This window comes from Ambystoma mexicanum, chromosome 2q (assembly GCF_040938575.1).
Source record: "Ambystoma mexicanum isolate Mex_15411 chromosome 2q, UKY_AmexF1_1, whole genome shotgun sequence".
Lineage (NCBI taxonomy): Eukaryota > Metazoa > Chordata > Amphibia > Caudata > Ambystomatidae > Ambystoma > Ambystoma mexicanum.
The window spans coordinates 930,825,806-930,838,515 of record NC_090924.1 but is presented as its reverse complement, the minus strand read 5'-3'; the positions used below and the strand labels follow the sequence as shown (position 1 = coordinate 930,838,515).

The 12,710-nt window shown below is 54.4% G+C and overlaps 1 protein-coding gene across 1 annotated transcript in view; it reads right to left on the bottom strand.

The window, feature by feature from the left end:
• Positions 1 to 12,710, bottom strand: part of TAX1BP1 (Tax1 binding protein 1) — a 1,378,509-nt gene that overhangs the window by 1,157,265 nt on the left and 208,534 nt on the right. The gene's annotated exons all lie outside the window — the stretch shown is intronic.

Sequence of the window (12,710 nt, the reverse complement as noted above, 5' to 3'; positions counted from 1 at the left end):
AGGAATGTCGCATGAAAAAGGATCCACATTCTGAACCCTGCACCAGTCGCAGAACTTCCTCCAACGGCAACGGTACAGGGACTTTGTTGCCGGCCGTCTGGCTGAAAGTAACACCTCCATCACGTCTTCAGGGAGGTCCCAATCCTTATACCTCAACCTTTCAGAAGCCAAGCGTGAAGGTTGAGGGATCTGACCTCTGGATGGAGAACCTGACCCCCCTCCCGTGAGAGCAGATTGCCTTGGTAGGGAAGACGACGTGGAGGGCAAGTGGACAAGTCCAGAAGGTCCGGGTACCACGTCCTCCGGGCCCATGCCGGAGCAATGAGGATCATCTGGGAACCGAACCTCCGTAACATCCGCAGCACTTGCGGAATGACGGGGACTGGAGGAAACGCATACAGCAGCGGGAAGGACCGCTCCATCACGAACGCGTCCCCTAAGGCTCCGTTTGGAGGATATTCCCGCGAGCAGAACCTTTCGCACTTCCGGTTGACACTGGAGGCGAAGACATCCACTTGAGGGGTTCCCCAAAGGGCAAAGATCTCCAGGAGAATCTCCTGACCCAGCTCCCACTCGTGAGAGATTGTGCTCTGCCTGCTCAGAGCGTCCGCCGTCTTGTTTTCGTCTCCGGCCAGATGAACTGCCGAGATCGAAATTTCCTGCTGGATGGCCCAGAACCAGAGCTGCACTGCCTCCCTGCACAGAGGAAGTGACCCTGCCTCCCCCTTTTTGTTGAGGTAGTGCATGGCCACTCTGTTGTCCGTCAGAATCAGGACATTCTTTCCTAGCACAGTCGGCAGAAAAGCCTTCAGGTCAAGCCTGACGGCCCTCAGCTCCAACAGATTGATATGGAGTCTGGACTCCGACAGAGACCAATGACCGCTGACTGTCAACTCGTTGGCATGAGCTTCCCATCCCGTGAGAGATGCGTCCGTCACGATCGTCACCTCCGGCCAGGGTAGCCAAAAAGGAGCCCCCTTCATCAGATTGCCTTTGACGGCCCACCACAGAAGGTCCTGGGCAACAGAGGACAGCACCTGAACAGGGTCCGACATCCTGCCGGAGGACTGAGACCACTGGAGCTTGAGTGCCCATTGCAAAGATCTCATCCGCAACCTGGCCTCTGGCACCAGAAGAATGCAGGATGCCATGAGGCCGAGCAATCTCAAGAACCCGAACGCAGGGAGACTCTGGGCATGTTGGAACTTGTGCACCATCTGCTGAATGTGATGAGCCCTCACCTGGGGAGGAAAACACTGTCCCAGGGACGTGTCGAGCACTGCTCCGATGTACTGGAGCTGCTGAGTTGGCGTCAAGTGGGACTTCTTTAAGTTGAGGGAGAAGCCCAGCCAGTGAAGGGAGTGACAGGTGACTGACAGATGATTCAGGACTTGCTCAGGAGAGCGCGCCCTAATCAACCAATCATCCAGGTAGGGGTAGGCGTGAATCCCCCCCCCTTCCTGAGATACTCTGCCACCACCACCATGAGCTTGGTGAAAACCCTCGGGCGGTGGTCAATCCGAACGGCAGGACCCGAAACTGAAAGTGCGAGTCGCCAACCGCGAACCTCAGGTACTTCTTGTGCTTGGGATGGATCGGCACATGAAAACAAGCGTCCTTGAGGTCGAGAGACACCAACCAGTCCTGAAGTTGAAGGGACTGGAGGACTTGAGAGAGTGTAACCATCTTGAACCTGTCCTTCCTGAGGAGTTTGTTCAAACCGCGCAAGTCCATGATGGGTCTCAATCCCCTGTCTTTCTTTGAAATCAAAAAATAAGGGGAATAACTTCCCTTGTTCCTCTCCGCTACAGGCACCAGTTCTATGGTGCCCTTCTCCAGCAGGGATTGAATTCCCTGCGCAAGGAGCGGATCCGGACTCTTCAAAGAGATTCCCTGGTGGATTGTCGTGAGGCCTCTGCCGGAAAGGAAGACCATAGCCGTGGGCTATGATCTCCAGAACCCACACATCTGAAGTAATGGCACGCCATTCTACAAGATGCTGCGCCAGCCTTCCCCCAACCGGCGAAGCATGGGCCTCATGACTGAGTAGAAGCGGCTGCGGCCTTGCCTGAGGGCAAAGAGGCAACTGCTTGAGCGGCCTTAGCACCTCAAGTACCTTGTTTTCCACCTCTGGCACTCCTATGGTTGCCCCTTTGACTTGCAGCTCCTCTCGCTTTACTAAAGAATGAGTAATACCGAAAGGAACCTCCCCTCCACTGCTGTCCCTTAGGACGAAAAGGCGGAGGTTGGCGGACTGCAGCACCCAACGACTTTGCTGCAGCTTTGGAGGTCTGCAACCTCTCAAGGCTCTTGTCTGCCTTGCTGCCAAAAAGATGTTCACCATCAAAGGGCATGTTGAGGAGCCTGGCTTGCACATCAGGAGCAAACCCTGACTTCCTCAACCACGCAAACCTGCGTATCACGGTGCTCGCCGCCATGGACCGGCTGACACAGTCTGCCATGTCCAAACCCAACTGAACGGACTCACACGTGGCATCCTTGCCATCCTGAATAATAGCAAGAAAACCGTCCGCTTCGGGACTATGTTCAGCCGCTAATGAAATACAGTTCCACAGAGCATGCGTGAAACGTGACAAGGCAAATACGGAGTTGGCCGCCTGAAGAGCCATACGCCCTGAAGAAAACACTTTCTTCGCCCAGCCCTCAAAACGCTTGTCGTCCCCATCAGGAGGGATGGTAGGATACGACGCCTGCTTTGCTGGGGCCATAGCCGCCTGCACCACCAAACTCTCCGGAGTGAGGTGCGTGGTCAAGTAGCAGGGGTCACAGCCGGGAGCCTCTCCGGAGCAGTCCAAGCCGCTGGTGCCCTTCTTTGCAGAGCCATATGGAATGTCAGTACCGGATCAGTGGGTGGACCTTGGTCGAAGATATCCGTCAGGTCATCCTGCACAAAAAACTGGGGGCGCCGACCACCCCAAGTAGTCCGTGACCCTCGACATAAGGCGCCGGTACGATGACTCGGCATGGGTGCCAGGCTCAGGCCTACAGAACTCCACCTCCGGAGGGGTGTCCAGACCACTGGCGTCATGCAGTGACTGACGCAAGTCCTCAATCTGGCTAGGACCAGAAAGAATCTCATCTGATATCGTGTCCGGAACCAACCCATCTTCAGGACCCTCTTCCACCTCGGAAATATACTCCATAGGCTGGAAAGTGGGCAAAGAATACGGGAGAAAGACATGTTTTGCCTTGGCCAGAGCCTTTCTAGGGGGTTCCCCCCGTGCCACAGCGTCGACGTCGACAACATCGACGGCTTCGACACAGGCCTCGAGGGCAGAGCCCCGAGCGTGTCCTTCGACAGCCTGGGCGCCGATGGCGTCGATGACTTCCTCGGAGGCGGTGCCTCGAGAGAGTCAGTCGACGACCTCAGCGCCACCGGCATCGACGACTTCTTCGAAGACTTCACAGGTGCACACGGACTCAGCATGACTGGAACGATTTCCCTTGTCCAAACGGGACCTCTCCCGCGAATCGTGCCGACCACCCGAGCCCAAAGGCGTACGAGCGATGTCTCCAGTACGGTCATGACCGACCCCTCTCAGAGGCGCGGACAAACCGGAGCCCTGCGATTCAAGCATCGCCAACATTTTCTTCCCGAAGGAAGCCCATTCCTCCGGAGAGGAACGCTTGGTGGGATAAGAAACCCACCGACGGGCAGAGTCCTCGGACGAGGAAGGCGACCGATGACAACGCCTCCAGGAGTCCCTCAAAGAGGCAGAGGATTGGCGGGACCCACTCCGGGACCGAGACCCCCCTAGACTTACGGCTATGATGCGGAGAGTCGCCCCTCGAATCGTCCGTCGAAAGCCCAGTGGACCTCGCCTTCCGGGGCTTGGACACCTTACCAACCGAGAGCTTCTTCTTACGTTCCCGCAAGGCCTTGGACGTAAGCGACTGGCAGTCAACACAATCATCCGTGTCGTGGGCCTCCCCGAAGCACCAGAGGCAGGCGCTGTGCGAGTCCGTCACCGACATCTTGGACCTGCAGTCCCCACACGTCTTCAAGCCCGGACACGGGGTGGAAGAAGAGGAAGACATCCCGACAATACTTCACAAACGAACAGGTTCGAAGAACCGAAAGAACAGAAACTCCAAAGAGTTGAGGCGCGCCGAGATCTCTGAAGCGAACACGTTCGTGGAAAAAACAGAACTGAGGGTACGGGGGTCGTGCATCCAACTTATAACATCCGGTGACGGCAGCCGTCGGAGGAGGCCCTCAAGGACGGCGCATCAACGTCATCGACGCAGGAGCCGAAAGATTTTCCGAAGCAGCACAGCTGTGGTGATTACTGTCATAGATATGGAATACGTCGGAGAACCCAATCCCCTCGAACATGACGATCAAAACGGCTTTGTACCCGGCCGTAACACCTGGGCAAATCTGCGCATCTGCACATCATAGCTCAAACCTAACAACACGAGGACCCCTATGTGCTACTGTCATTGGACGCCATAAAGGCGTTTGACTCCCATCTATTGGGAATGGTTACTAGCCACGCTCAGGGAATTCGGGTTTGGGACCGCCTTCATTAAATGGGTGAAAATACTATACACCAACCCCAAAGCAAGAGTGAAATCTTGTAGGCTTGTGTCCTCGTCATGGGATATGTGTAGGGGTACCAGACAGGGCTGTCTGCTGTACTCTATGCTTTACATATTAGGCCTGGAACCAACCGCAATCTACTTTAGGAAGCAATTTTTTGATGCCGGCATTCAGTTGGGTGGGGTGTACCACATAATATCACTTTACATGAAAGAGGTACTCCGTTACGCCAGGGACCCCCACTTAAATGTACCCTGCATGCTGGAAGTTCCGGACAATTTTTCTGTCGTTTCAGGTATACGGTTCAGTAAACAGAAATCCAGCCTTTTCCCGTTATCAGGCCTCAAGGGTGTGAAGGTGGAAGATCTCCCTGAGGTGGGAGTTCAGTGGCAACCGGCCTCGTTCAGGCACCTAGGCGTCACTGTGATGCACACCCCAGAACAGATGCACGAACACAACACCGGAGCCGCACTAAAGGCCTTACACAAGTCAATTGGCTTCTGGTCAAAACTCCCCCTGTCAGTGATGGGCAGGGCATCAATCAAACTGATAATCCTCCCTAGGTTCCTCTATCACTTTCAAAATGTCCACCACTACATAAAGCCCCCATTGTTTCGCACACTAGAAACTATCTTCAGAAGCTTTTTGTGGGGTACTGGCAGGCACAGGTTAGCGTTGTCCACACTAACATTGCCCCACAGGGCAGGAGGTATTCAACTCCCAGATTTAGAGAGGTATTACTTGGCCGCACAACCAAGTTTTGTAGCTCGATGGTTGTCAGACAAAATTACAGCTGAAACTGGACTGCTTCAGCATTTAGTAGACCCCTGCGCCTGAAAGAACTTATCTGGGCACCGCAAACAGGCCCGAGTAGCGCACCCATGCTAGCGGACCTAGGTCGGCAAATATGGCACAGAACTAGGGCACTACTGCACTTGGAACACTCATACTCTCCTGAGGTCCCGATGATTTCAGATTTATGCGAATCTAGCTCCAATCTGGCACACATCAGACTCTGGGGAAGGAAGGGGGTCTACACATGGGGGGGACTTATATGAAGAAGGCCTCTTCAGGGACTTTGCATCACTTCAGACGGCAGACCGAGTGGGCAATTTTTGTGGTACCAGCGAATCAAGCGCACTGAACGCATGAGGTGGGGCGAATGGCCGGAGGAACCAGAGGCATACCCCCTTCTGACACTGCTTTACAACCTGGGGGACGGTTGGAGACGGGTATCCCAGATTTACAGCCTACTAATAGATAGACCCAACCCTCGCAGTGCAGATCTGAAAACCAGATGGGAACGGGACACTGGACAGGAGATCACAGATAAAGAATGGCAGAGAGCTTTGGCGTTTCCTAGGGAGGTATCCAGAAACGCCAGGTTCAGGCTAATACAACTCAACGTGCTATACCGCACGTACATGACCCCACATAGAATAGCCCAGTTTAGCAAGCAAGCCCCTCACAGATGCGTGTGGTGCAATTCGGAAAATGCAGACTTATGTCACATGTTCTGGATATGCCCTAGGGCATGCCACCTTTGTTCCAAAGTGGAGCAAACATGCAGGACAGCAGGCATGACCAGGTACAACTGGTCTCCCAAGGAATGTTTGCTGGGCACTTACCCTCGTCTAGCCAAGATAAAACACGTAACGAAAATTATGGACATGGCTTGCGTGTTAACAAAAAGGACTATAGCAATGGTCTGGAAGCAGAAGAGTGGGCCGCAATACCTAGCTTGGCACAGGGAAATGAAATGCTGGGGGAGAAGCAGAAACTCAGGCCTGGGAGGAGGGAGTCCTTAAATCCCCAGATGACACGAGTGCGGCGCTGGACGCATGGAACACAAGACTTGTTTCATCCCTCAGATGATAAACCGCCTTGAGCCAATAACCCTGCCAACAACCAGCGTCCCAGGCTCACGACAGCACTCCCAGGAGCAGCGACATAAGGACCAAAGACACCTCTACATTTACTCCCTCTTTCCCTCTCCCCCACTTCCCGTCACCCCACTTAAGCCCACCAGATAGCCACCGCACCCACACAGCTGGATTGAATACTGTATACTGGGGACCACCGTAGTTTAATCATGTTGTTTGGTTTTATGTTGTGTTCAAATGTTACCATTGGTATACAATTCTAATGAGAAGCTGTAACAGTAATATCCAAAATGTCAATAAACAAATTTAAAAACAAATTATCAACACATACGCCCCGAACCAAGATGCTACTAGTCATTTCAGATCACTATACAGTAAGATCAGCCCATATATAGGAGGGGCGGTTATATGGGGAGGGGACTTTAATTGTACGTTGGACCCCGTGGTTGACAGATCAGATGAGAAAATAGATCAGCCTACCCCTGTAGCTAGAGCACTGAAGACCTTATTGAGTGACTTTCAACTAGTAGATATATGGCGAATGCACCACCCACATAATAGGCAGTATTCCCATCATTCGGCCTACATAACCTACACACACGGTTAGACTATATATTTGTGGCTTATATATACACCATGGAGTCTAAGGCTTACCCATCCTGTCTTTGCCCGACTATTTTTTAACACCATATAGACAGAACCAATTTGTTAAAAAGTTATTCTTGCGGTCCAAGTCCCTATAACTGACTAAACGTCCCTATGTTGTCTAATTTGCCCTCTCTTTGGGGGTTTAACTTTCCCTAGGTTTCCACTGATGTTTGCACCTATCAAGCAGACGTAAAAGACAACAGGGGTCTTACCCTATCCCCGTTCACTACTTTCCTGTCAGCTAAAAAAGTTGCACACTTCATCAAGGTCGAAAGTCTACTTTATTGTCATCGCCTTGGATCTGTGTGTCTTATTGCACTTAGGTCCTTGATCATAACGATCAAAGAGGTTCTAAAATCAAAGACAGCTATGATTTCTTTTTGGCTGTTTGTACTAAAAGATGATGCTATGTCTAAACCGTTGGAGTAAACCTGGATACAGTTGTCTTTGTAAATATATAAAATGATCTATTTTCCACACAGTTTTGTGTATTAAGGTGCTGCTTTGTGGCAGATTTGTTCATTTTCTTGGGTTATAGACACTCGTGGTATATAAAAAAGGGGGGTGGGGTTCTTAATGTCCCATGTGGTCAGCCGACACATGTTTCAACCCGTAGGTGCTTCTCAAGGCCGATACATAATCAAAATCATGTTTTGGCGACAATTGGTGTTGGTGTATCATGGTGACATGATATACATTACATTTGTGCACAGTGCATGGTGTAGAGTGCCGAATGGTGTAGATAAATTTGTTATGCATTTACACAAATATGGAACAAGTTACTTACCTGTAACTGTTGTTCTCCAGCATGGGTCTGGCATGGATTCACATGCTCATGAATATTCCCCGTCAGGCCGGGAATCCTCGGTATAGAAAGAAAAAAAATCACTATCAGTTTCATTTCTGATCTGTCTTTCTTAGTAGTAACCAATCACTGGTCTCTGGGTCATACTGCCCTGAGCCAATGAGTGCCCTCTCCCTAAGCCCCGCCCCTGGCAGCCATCCTCAGATTTGGTAGCACGTGAAGTGGCCGTATGACCAAGTGAAGAGCCGCAGAGGGGTAGGCGGGAGGGTTCGCATGTGAATCCATGCCAGACCCATGCTGGAGAACAACAGTTACAGGTAAGTAACTTGTTCCTTCTCCAGCATGGGGTCTGGCATGGATTCACATGCTCATGAATAAGAGAATACATAGCAGTACACACATGTACAACCACGGGAGGTGGCAACAGGCTCAACATTAAGCAATACAACAACTCAACATTAAGCATCTCTTACCTCCTCACCAGGCTCACCTTAAGCAACTGGTTGCGCAGCACTGCTTGGCCGACCCTGGACTCCTCCCTGGAGTCCCGATTGACGCAGAAGAATCTTGTGAAGGTGTTCGTCGACCTTCACGTCGCAGCCCTGCAGATGTCCAGCAGGGGCACACCAGACAGGAACGCCGTGGTAGCAGCGATCGCTCTGGTCGAATGGGCTCTCAGACGGCCGGGCAGCGGTCGGTTTGCCAACCGGTGACAGTGCATGATGCAGCCGGAGAGCCATCTGGAAATGGAAGTTTGAGAGAGCCTTCCCTTGATTCACAGTCCCAAAGTTCACCAACAGCTGTGATGTCTTCCGAAAACTCTTTGTGCGGTGCACGTAGAACTTCAGCGCTCTAGCTACATCCAGCGAGTGCAGATTCCTTTCAGCCGGCGACGAAGGAGAAGGGAAGAAAACTGGCAACACCAAGGGCTCGTTGAGGTGGAAGTCCGACGGCACCTTGGGCATGAAGTAGGGGTGCGTCGTCAGTACCACCCTCGTGTCGTGAAACGTCAAGTATGGAGGCTTGCAAGATAGGGCCTGGATCTCTCCCACTCGTACAGAGGTGATGGCCACGAGAAACGCTGTCTTCCACGACAGAAACTTCCACGGTGCCGAATGCATAGGCTCAAATGGGGCCCCCATGAGCCTGGTCAGCACCACGTTGAGCTCCCACGCCGGGGCAGGGGCCTTCACCGGCGGGAATGATCGGAACAATCCTTTCATAAATTCCTTCACCAGTCGATGAGACCACAAGGACGCCCGTCCCGTAGTTCTGGTGTATCGTGAGATGGCAGCCAGATGTATCTTGATGGAAGCATGAGCTAGTCCAGCCTTGGCCAATGACAGTAGGTACGGCAATACTTGCGGGGCCGTAATCCGCAGAGGGTTAATCTTCTGTGCACGGCACCAGACAGAGAACCTCTTCCATTTATGTCCATAGCACTTGAGAGTTGAGGACGCCCTGGCGTTTGCAAGAACCTCTCTGCAGTCGGCCGGGATGTCGTACCCTCCAAACTCTAGTGCTGCAGGAGCCAGGCCTGCAAGTTCAGCGACTCCAGGTTGTGATGAAGAATGGTGCCTCCTTCTCTGGAGTCTCTCTGCGTCCGTCGGCAGCTTGACTGGTGTGGACATTGACAAGTCCAGAAGGTCCGGGAAGCAGATCTGTCTCGGCCACGCTGGTGCGACGAGGATCATCCTGCACCGGGACCTCTTGAGCTGGTTGATGAGCCGGAGCAGTAACGGCAGCGGAGGGAACGCATAAAGAAATAGGCCGTCCCAGGGGAACGAGAAAGCATCGCTCATGCTCCTCAGCTGGGGGAACCTACTGGCGAACCTCCGGCACTTGGAATTCGTCGCCGTCGCGAAGAGATCGATTTGGGGTTCGCCCCATCGCCGGAAGAGTCGATCCACTTGATCCTGGCATAGTTCCCACTCGTGGCACGAGCGCAGCTCTCTGCTGAGTGAGTCGGCGATCGTGTTTTTTATTCCTGCCAGATGAAGAGGCACCAGAAACATCCCTTGGGCGACGGCCCAATGCCACAGATCCTGGGCTTCCTTGGATAGGGCAGGGGATCTGGTTCCGCCCTGCTTCCGGATGTAGAACATCGTGGTGGTGCTGTCGGTGAAGATCCTCACCACCTTGCCCTTGAGGGGCGGAAGAAAAGACCTAAGGGCCGAGAACACTGCGCGGAGCTCCAAGATGTTGATGTGGAGTGACTTCTCCTCCGGGAGCCAAAGGCCTCTCGCATGCAGATCGCCGGAGTGCGCTCCCCAACCTTCCAGGGAGGCATCCGTCGTCACCGTCACCTGGTGAGCTGGGGTCTGAAAGTCTGTGCCCGCCGACAGATGAGAGCGGTTACCCCACCACCGGATCGCCTGCCGGAACGTCTCGTTGAGAAGGATCCTGTCCTCGAAGCTGCCCCGTCGACTGGACCCAGCGGGCGTCGAGGAACTCTTGTAAGGGGCGCATCCGAAGCCTGCAAAGGCGCACCAGATAAATGCAGGAGGACATCATCCCGAGGAGGGACTTGATAGATCTTACCCTGGCCACGTCCATGGCCAGCAGACGCTGCACCTTGCCCAGAATGGTCCTGGTCCTTTCCTCCGACGGCGAGGCCAGCCACGCCACTGTGTCGAGCTTGGCTCCCAGAAACAGGGCGACTTGCGACGGAACCAGGTGGGATTTTGGAAAGTTGATGGAGAATCCCAGGTCTGTGAGCAACTGGACGGTCTTCGCAGTGTGCTCCACGGCAAGCTCCCTTGTCCTTTCCCAGATGAGCCAGTCGTCCAGGTAGGGTAGACGTGGATCCCCTGTAGGCGCAGCTGCGCCGCCACAGGTGCGAGGCACTTGGTGAATACCCTGGGTGCCGACAATCCGAACGGGAGGGCCTTGAACTGGTAGTGCCGCCCTTGGACCACGAACCTGAGGAACCTTCGGTGTCTTTTTAGAATGGGGATGTGGAAGTACGCATCCACCAAGTCCAACGACGACAGGAAATCGCCCTCCTCCAGCTGTCCCAACACGTGCTGGAGGGTGACCATCCGGAACTTCTGTGCCTTGATGTACTTGTTCAGTTGTCGCAGGTCCAGGATGGGGCGCCATCCTCCTGTCTACTTTTTTACGAGGAAGTACCTTGATTAAACTCCGGAGCCCCGAAGCCTCTTTGGGACGAGCTCGATGGCACCCTTCCTGAGCATCGCCCTTACTTCCAACATTAGTTGAGGGACGCGATTTTCCTTCCTGGCCACGGGTGGAACGCGGGGTCACTTCTTCTGAAACTCAAGGGCGTGCCCATGGGCCAGGACGTCCAGCACCCAACGGTCGGTGGAGATGGACTCCCACACGCTGACGAACCTCGCCAGCCGGCCTCCCACCGGGGTGCTTCAGCGGGGGCCCGACCCCATGGTCGGTTCAATCTTGTTTGGAGGCAGCCTTGCCTCCTTGACCTCCCTGTCGACGACGACGGGCACCACCCGACTTGCCGCATTCCCTGTAGGCTTCCTGGGACGAAGATCTTACCGCTTGGCGGTACGTGGAGGAGCCACTGCCGGAGCCCTTGGAGGCACCTTGTCTGCCTCCGGAGCTCCGAAAGGACGGCCTTCGTCGTTGGAGCACTCCCAGTGCCCTGGCAGTCTCTGGGTCTGTCTTGATGGCCTGAAGGGACTCATCAACCGTCTTCCCAAACAGGTTGTTTCCGTCGAAGGGCATGTCCAAAACCTTGGTTTGTACATCCTGGCGGAAATCCGTCGCCTTGAGCCATCCTCGTGGTCTCAGGCAAACGCTGTTGGCCAACTGACGGAAACCGGTGTCGCGATGTCCGTTGCCACCGTGATGGCATGGTCCGAAGCAATCTCACCCTCCTGTAGGATTTCAAGGGCCTCAGCCCTTTTGGCGTCCGGAAGGAAGTCCAACAGAGGGGCGATTTTGAACCACAACTCCTTGTCGTAGCGGGCTACGATAGCCAGGGCGTTGGCCGTCTTGATAGTCGTCACTGCGGATGAGATGACCCGTCGTCCCATCGTGTCCAGCTTCCTGCCCTCGTCGTCCGGCGGGGAAGTTGATGTCAAGGCTGATGCCCCGCCAGCTTTCTTCTTTGCCGCCGCCGAGACGACCAAATCCGGGGTAGGTTGCGCCCGAAGGCACAAGGGGGCAGCGTCGGGGACCCGGTACTTCTTCTCGTACCGGTCCCTCTTCGCTGGCGCCGTGGCAGGGTTCTTGAGGAGGGCGAGCCCCTCATCCCAGATGTCATCAAGAAGTGGTACGGCGAGGACCGTCTACCTTTTGGCCTCGTGCCGTTGGTAAAGGAACCCTTCCTTCTTCTCTTCTGGGCAGAGCTGGAAGAGCTCGGATGCCCTGGAAATCATAGCATGAAAGGATCCATTCTCGTTGGGCGCGGACGCCCGAGCAGGGGGCGATGGGGGACACGTCCCGTCGTCGCCTCCGTCGTCATCTGTACCCGTCGTAGCCGTGTCCGTACCTGTATCATCCCCGTGGGTAGTAGCCCGGGGGGAGGGCAGAGCAGGCCGCAGAGGTGGGAGAGATGGCGTAGGATGCGTCGTCCTCCTCTTATGCGGTGAACTTTCTGAAGGCCCCAGCTCCGGTTCCCCCGTCGGGTCTGGCTCTGGTACCTCCGTCGGGGGGAGGGGCAACCTTGTCCTTATCTCCGAGCATAAGGACTGAATCGCTGACAAAATGGCCGCCTAAGTGTCCTGCGGCGCCGGAAACGACGGGCGCGAGGGCTCTTGAGGAACCTCGTCGGCGACACCATCGCTCTCGTCGTCACCCTCGTCGGGATCCCTCCTGATGGGCT